General features: G+C 38.2%; 1 protein-coding gene and 1 pseudogene across 2 annotated transcripts in view; both read right to left on the reverse strand.

Moving 5' to 3' along the window:
• Positions 1–7635, reverse strand: part of Tmem116 (transmembrane protein 116) — an 82600-nt gene that overhangs the window by 67490 nt on the left and 7475 nt on the right. The gene's annotated exons all lie outside the window — the stretch shown is intronic.
• Positions 5248–7635, reverse strand: part of LOC105742822 — an 8576-nt pseudogene continuing 6188 nt past the window's right edge.

Here is a 7635-nt window from a genome sequence, read left to right on the forward strand (position 1 = left end):
GCTGGGGGATTGAACCGGGGTCCCTGTGCTTTGCTAAGCTTGTTCTAAGTAGGTGCTTTAAACCACTGAGCCATCTCACCAGCCCTATACTATGCATTTTAATCCCTTACATAAAATTCAAGATAAGAAGTACTATTATTCCCATTTTATAGATGAAGATGACACATTAAAGAACTGTCACTTTTCTAAGATTATAAAGTAGAAACACCAAGGAAGAATAATTTTTAAAGTTAATATGATATCAAGGGAACTTTTTGATTAGCTCAGATATAGAAAGGAGAACACATATATAATGCTGAAGAAAATAGCACAGATTTTTCAGAAATCAGACAATAGTTTCTTATACATAACATCAAAGCAACAAGACAAAAGCAGAAAAATAACTCATCTTCAAAATTTAAAACTTTCTCACATGCCACGGCAGTCCCACCCTCAGGGCAGGCTGAGCTGGCCAAATAGAAAAAAAAAAATTTAATTTAAAACTTTTATAATTTTTGATGGTATCAAGAAAGTGAAAAGACAACCCACATGAAGTACATGTAGTTTATGTATGTAAACTAAGAATTGTTACAACTCAATAATAAGAAATAACTCAATTAGGGGCTAGGGAAATAGCTCAGGGGTCTAAGCACCTGCTTGGCAAGTGCAAGGACCCAAATTCAATCCCAGGAACCCTGGGAACACAGTGCTGGCCCAAAATGTGGTGTCATACACCTTTAATCCCAGTGCTGGGGAGGCCGAGACAGGAGGATCAATATGAGTCTGAACTGCATAGTGGGACCCTGTATTCAATAAATAATTTTTTTAAAAAAGAATACAATTGGGGGTGGGGAGATGGCTTAGTGGAATAAGCACGTCCCTGGCAAGTGCAAGGGCCTGAGTTCAATCCCCGGTTTGGAAAAAAAAAAAAATTAAAATCTATGTGAAGAAAAAAAAAAATCTATGTAAAGACTTTGTGTTGGTGTTTGTTTGTTTGTTTGTTTGTTTGTTTGGACAGGTCTCACTATGTAGTGCAGGCTGACCTTGAACTCACTTATATAGCCCAGTTTGGCCTCAAATTCATGATGATCCTCCTGCTGCACCCTCCAGACTTCTGGGATTATATATGTGCACCACCACTCCCAGCTGAAGCTTCTAGATAGAAACTTCTCAAAAATATATATAACTAACCAATAGGCACATGAAAAGATACCAACATCACTAAACAATAGGGACCACAAGTCAAAATCACAATAAGATGCCCCTTTATTCCCAGTTGGATGGCTACAAATAAGAAGAGAGACTATAGTAAATGATGAGGATATGGAAAAATATATCCCCCTACACTACTAATGGAATGTAAAATGGTAGTACAGTCTCCATATGACTCAGCCCTTAGGTATATAGCCATCTCTGCTTAGATGTATAATCAAGAGAAACAAGTACACATGTCAGGTCAGGAAGATAGCTCAGTGGCATAAGCACCTGCCTGGCAAGCACAAGGTCCTGTGTTCAACTCCCCGTACTTTAAAAAAAAAAAAGGAAAAAATGTTGGACAGTAATGTTCATAAAATGTCAGGGGCGAGAGAGATAGCTCAGTAGAATAAGCGCTTGCCTGGTAAGTGCAAGGGGCTGAGTTCAATCCCTGGTTCCGCAAAGAAAAAAAAAAAAAGTAGAAATGTCCACCAACTAGTGAGTGGATTAATAAATATATTCATACAATTAGCAATAAAAAGGGAAAAGTACATGTATTCTATAACACTGATGAACCTTAAACACATGGTAAGTGTTAGAAGTCAGTCACAAAAGACCACATATTGTATGATACCATTCATCAGTAATCTGAAAATAGGCAAATCTATACAGCTAGAAACTAGGTTAGTGGTTGCCCGGAGCTAGGAGGTTGACTTGGAAAGGAAAAGGAGTTTAATAACAGAAATGGGGTTTTGGGGGTAACAAAAACATTTTAAAGCTTTACCATAGTGATGGTTGTCCAACAGTGTGAATACACTAAAAATTATTAAATTTTACGTTTAAAAAGGATGAATAATACAGGATACAATTTAGATCTTAGATCTTGCCAAAAAGGATGAAGTCTGGGGAAAAAAATGTACTTTGCTGGAATTCATGATGCTGTAATTAATGGGTAAACCATTTCTTTCTTTCCTTATTAAAAAGAATAATATTCAGAATCAACAGTACAAAACAAACATCCTAAGAGGAAATTGAAAGCAAAGAATATAAGAGAACACCTGACTTCTCTAAATAAATCCACCACTTGTAGGCTGCACAAAGTACATTCCAACCTTTTGGCGAAACTTACAGGTTAACCCTTAAGCCACTAACAAAGTCTGAGAGTTCATGTAAAACCCAAAACTGGTGGTAAGTAAAATATTTTACTTTTATAATAGGAAAAGATGGTAGAATCCACAAACCATAAGTTAAGAATCCTAGTACTGATCTCAAGCAGGATTCTAAATGGAAATGTCCAAAAGATGTGTTTTCAAACAATTAGGGAGAAAGAGTAAACACTAAGTCAGCATGGGTTTATAGAGAAAGCATAATAGACAAATTCATTCTGTTTTTGTATAGAACTATAGTATACCTATGGGGTTTGTTTGTTTGTTTGTTTTGGTACTGAGGATCAAAACCAGGGCCTTGTGCACCTGAGATTTTAGAAAAGCAAATTGTGAGTTTCATGATATAAAAACGAGAACATGTAGACCAAGTAGAAGTACAATCAAGGCTTGGGGCTGGCCAGATAGCTCAGAGGGTTAAAGCACCTGCTTGGCAGGGGCTCAGGATTCAATCCCTAGTCTGCCGTGCTTGCTCTGCCCTTGGGATGTGCTGAGCTTGACACTGGGCATGGTGGTGCGCCCTTGCAATCCCAGTGCTTGGGAGGCTGAAAACAGGAGGATCACTATGAGTCCTATCTGTGTAGTGAGACCCTGTAGATCCTGTACTAAAAACAAACAAAAAATACAATCAAGGCTAATGTTTGCACAAATAAACCTAAGGGAATGCTAATTGATCAATAAAACTTAAAATGGTTCCTGATAAAGTGAACCAGCATTCTGACTTAGCACTTACTTGTCAAAGACTTTCAATGCCTTCAAAGAAAGAACTACTGTTTTGTTGTTGCTGTTGTTGTTTGTTTGTTTTTTGTATTTTTTAGGGAAGGGTCTACAGGGTGTTCAGGGTCTCACTACTAGATTGGACTCGTAAAGATCTGCCTGTTTACAGCTCCCCAAGAGCTGGGATTACAGGTGCATGCCACCAGGCTCAGTCTCAATTGCTGTCTCAGGGCACCCCAGGGGTGGGGCTGGCACAGCAGGCCAGAAGAACTACTGTTTTTGTTTTGTGAGACAGAGTCTTGGTACATATATCAGGCCGGTCTTGAACTCTTGGTGGTCCTCCTGTCTCAGCCTCCCAAGTGCTGGGATTACAGGTGTGCACTTCCATGCCTTGCTACAAGAAAGTTTTATTGAATGTATGTATTATTTATCTACTGCTGTTTAACAAATTTCCACAAATTTATCTACACAAGTATCTCACATCTTCTGTGGGTCAGTTCAATCAAGGCTGAGCTGGATCCTCTGCTTTAGAATCTATCACAAGGTTATGGCTGACCAGAATTGGAGTCTGAAGTCTCGAGTGTGGAGGGATGTAAATCTAAATTCATAGTTGATCTAATTAAGTTTCACAAGGATTGTGGAACTAAGGGTCTCAGTTTTTAGTTAACTGGTTTTGTTTCCTTAGAGACATGGTCTTGCTATGCAATTTAGGTTGGCGTTGGTCTCACTATGTACCCCCGGTTGGCCTTGAACTCAAGGTGAGACTCCTGCCTCGAGTTTGAGTGCTGGGATTACAGATATGTATCACTATGCCCAACTGTTCTAGTTGTTAGTTAAAGACTGTACGCAGGTCCTTGCAATGTGAACTTACTTTAAGATGTCTTCCCTAAAATGAGAGTCACAATCTTATGTAACAGAATCACTGAAATGATATCTTATCTGCTGTCCTGTCTCCTTTAAAAAAATTGTTTTTAAGAGAGAACCATCCCAAGCTGGTCTCAAACTCCTGAGTTCAAGTAATCCTCCCATGTCAGATTGCAGGTAGCTGGAACTACAGGTGTGTGACACCAGGTCTGGTTCCTATATTCCACTGCTCACAGATGTTGTTAAGAGACTACACAAAAGGGTAAATACTCAGAAACAGGGATCACTGTAGGTCATCTTAAAGTTGGCCCACCACTGTCTATTCTTCACACAAGTCAGGCACTTTCCACTTCAGACCGTTCATAATAGCTCTTACTTCTGTTTTTGTTTGTTTGTTTGTTTTGAGGACACATTCTATATTTTATTTACATTTTAAGACTAATCCCAAAATCACATATCCATACACCTATTTCCTTTTGTTGATTTCACCTAAACTTAAATGCATGGTTTATTTAACAAAGACTGTAAACAAATATTTACCATGTCTGTTACATGTAACATACAGGAACAGCTTTTGACAGAAATTCATCCACCCTCCCCCAACTTTTTTATTATAAATACAAGTATCAAAACAATCCTGAGGGGCTGGTGAGATGGCTCAGTGGTCTAAAGCACCTACTTAGAACAAGCTAAGCTAAGCAAAGCACAGGGACCGGGGTTCAATCCCCCAGCACCACATGCCAGCCAGCCCTGCCCCCTGGTGAGCTGAGCTGGCCACACACACACTAAATAAATAAATAATTAATTAATTAAAAAAATAAAGATATAAAAATCCTGAATATGTTTTTGATACTAGTAGTAGTCAGCACCCACACTGTTTCAAAGATTAACACAATTTGTGACAATATTCATTGTACCTGCTACTCTGAACAATTTCAAACTGCAGCTTTCACTAAGTGAGATGGATAAGCATGCCATTTGTTTTTCCTTCTTGAGATTTTACTTTTCAGAAATACTCGCTTCCACTGACATCTGACAATTCTTCCCATGCTTTCATCTTGTAAACCCGAACCTATGTGGAGTTCTCCAGGATCACGTTTAAATGACAGTGCCTCAACAAGAGAAAGAACAATTGTGCTGCATTTTTCCTGTTACCTGAAAACATAATGGGTGAACATTTATTAAATATATTTTGACAAATGTCTAGGTCATGTTTATCAGCTGGAATTCTTTTATTTAATGTGTGGGTATTTTGCATTGTGATATTTAATCAAGACATTAATATGAGTAGAAGGTTGTTGACTTAAGATAAGTTTGAGATCCACTAAAACTAATTGTTGTGTGTTTGTCCTTCTGGTGGTTGTGGAAGCTTCATATTTTCTTTGGACATCATTAGACATCTTAGCTCTTAAAGTACAACTTTAATACTATACGAATTTTGCCATTTTGCTAACACTGGTATGCTGCGTGCATCCACCATTCCACTGGAATTATTTTCTCCATTCATATTAATTTTTGTTACAAATCTAACTGATGGAGAAGGTTCTGGGTATTTAGGTCCACATTCTACTTTCAGGCTACATATTCTGTTTTCATAATTTGTCTGTGGAGACCGCCATCTTCTACTGCCCAACACATCCGTCTTACTTCTGTTTTGAATGCTCTTTCTTGAGGAAAAAAAAGTCACATGATGCTCCTTCTTTTCCTTCAAGTATCAGCTCAGATGCAATCTCAGAAATATAATATCTATCAAATTCCAAATGCCTTATTTATTTGTTGTCTGTTTCCACCTAGAAGACTAACATCCTTGAGGGCAAGCAAGGTACTCCAGTATTTCAACTGCCTAAAACAGTGCCTAAAATAGGTACTCAATATTTATTGAATGAGATGGACGTGGTGGCACTCCCCTATAATCCCAGCACTCAGGAAGCTGAGACAGGAGGATCATTGTGAGTTTGAGACCAACTTGGGCTACAAAGTGAGCTCAAGGCCAGCTGGAGCTACATAGTGAGACATCCTCTCCAAAAATGAAAAAGTCTAATGATACCGTCTTTAAAAACTGTGTAAACTATTTAATTGGTTCTTGACAAAACCTGTGGAGATCCCTCAAAAAATTAAGATGTCCCATTGGACCTGGTTCTTCCCCTTCTAGGTATCTTCCCAGAAGAATTAAAAACATCATTCAACAGCAACATATATACACCTACGTTTAATAGCACAGATTGTAATAGGTAAATCTTGGAAACAACTCAAATGCCCATCAACCAAGGAATGGATTTAAAAGATATGTGTGTGTGTGTGTGTGCGTGCGTGCGTGTGTGTGTGTGTGTTTACAAAACAGACTACTACTCAGTCATAAAGGATAAATTTGAGACATTCCTAGGTAATGAGTGTACTTTGAGAACATATTCTTAAATGAAATCGGAAACATATGTAAATATCACATTGTTTCTCTGGTGTGAGAAACCAAAAATACAAATAAGGAACCAAGTGTAAAACAGGTATTATGAAATAGAAATTGTTCAAAAGAAAGGGTAACTAGAGATGGAGGAGGGAAAAAGGAAGAAAGGGAAAAGAAAAAAAAAGGATAAAATTTCAGAAGGAAAGAGGATCACTGAGAGTTCAAGTCCAGCCTGAACTACACAGCAAGACTGTGTTTCAAAAAAAGGGCTGGCGGGCTGGGGAGATAGCTCAGTGGCATAAGTGTCTGCCTGGCAGGCGCAAGGTCCTAAGTTCAATTCCTGGGTACAAAAAAACAAAAGAAGGCTGGGAGTATAGCACAGCACCTGCCTTGCAAGAGTGAGCTCAATTCCAGTACCCCCAAAAAAAAGTAGGGGAAGAAAAGACTGGAGGAAGAAAAGAGGAATCAAGATATATCATAAATTGTACCAATAAACTTAATTTTATAATGATCTTGCATTTCAGAATAATGTTTATTTCATAAAATAAAAAGTTAATACAGGCAAATGTGCTACCACTGAGCTACATTGAACCACCTATAATATTACATTTTCTAGCAAAAAAAAATTTGAAAAGTAAAAAGAGCTAGGTGTTGTGCTTTTGCATTGGGATTTAATCCTGAAGAAGTTCCTTACAAATTCCTGAACAAGAAAATTATAAAGAGCTGGAGATGTAGTTCAGTGGCAGACTGCTTGCCTAGCACATGCAAGACCCTGGGTTTGATTCCCAGCACTAGAACAAAAGCATATTTTAGGCTGAACGTGGTGGCACATGCTGTGTGGTTCCAACTGCTTGTGAGGCTGAAGAAGGAGGATCATTTGAGACTATGAGTTTGAGAACAGCTGGAGCAACATAATGAGAATCTGTCATAAACCAACATTATAACTAACCCTTAGTGAGTAAATACCATATGCCAGGCTGTGATCGAAATGTTTTACATGTATTAAATTATTTAATCTACCCACAATCATATAAAGCAAATATTATCATCTTCATTTTATACAACACTATCATGTTCATCAATATGATGGCAATGTGCAGCACCAATTAAAAGAAGAGCCCAGGGCTGGGGAGATAGCTTAGCAGAATAAGCGCTTGCATGGCAAGCTCAGGGTCCTGAGTTCAATCCCTAGTAACATACACACACACACACAAAAAAAAAAAAAGAAGAAGAAGAAGAAGAAGAAGAAGAAGAAGAAGAAGAAGAAGAAGAAGAAGAAGAAGAAGAAGAAGAAGAAGAGCCCACTGGGCATGGTGG

This window comes from Octodon degus, unplaced genomic scaffold (assembly GCF_000260255.1).
Source record: "Octodon degus isolate 3935 unplaced genomic scaffold, OctDeg1.0 scaffold00076, whole genome shotgun sequence".
Classification (NCBI taxonomy): Eukaryota; Metazoa; Chordata; class Mammalia; order Rodentia; family Octodontidae; genus Octodon; species Octodon degus.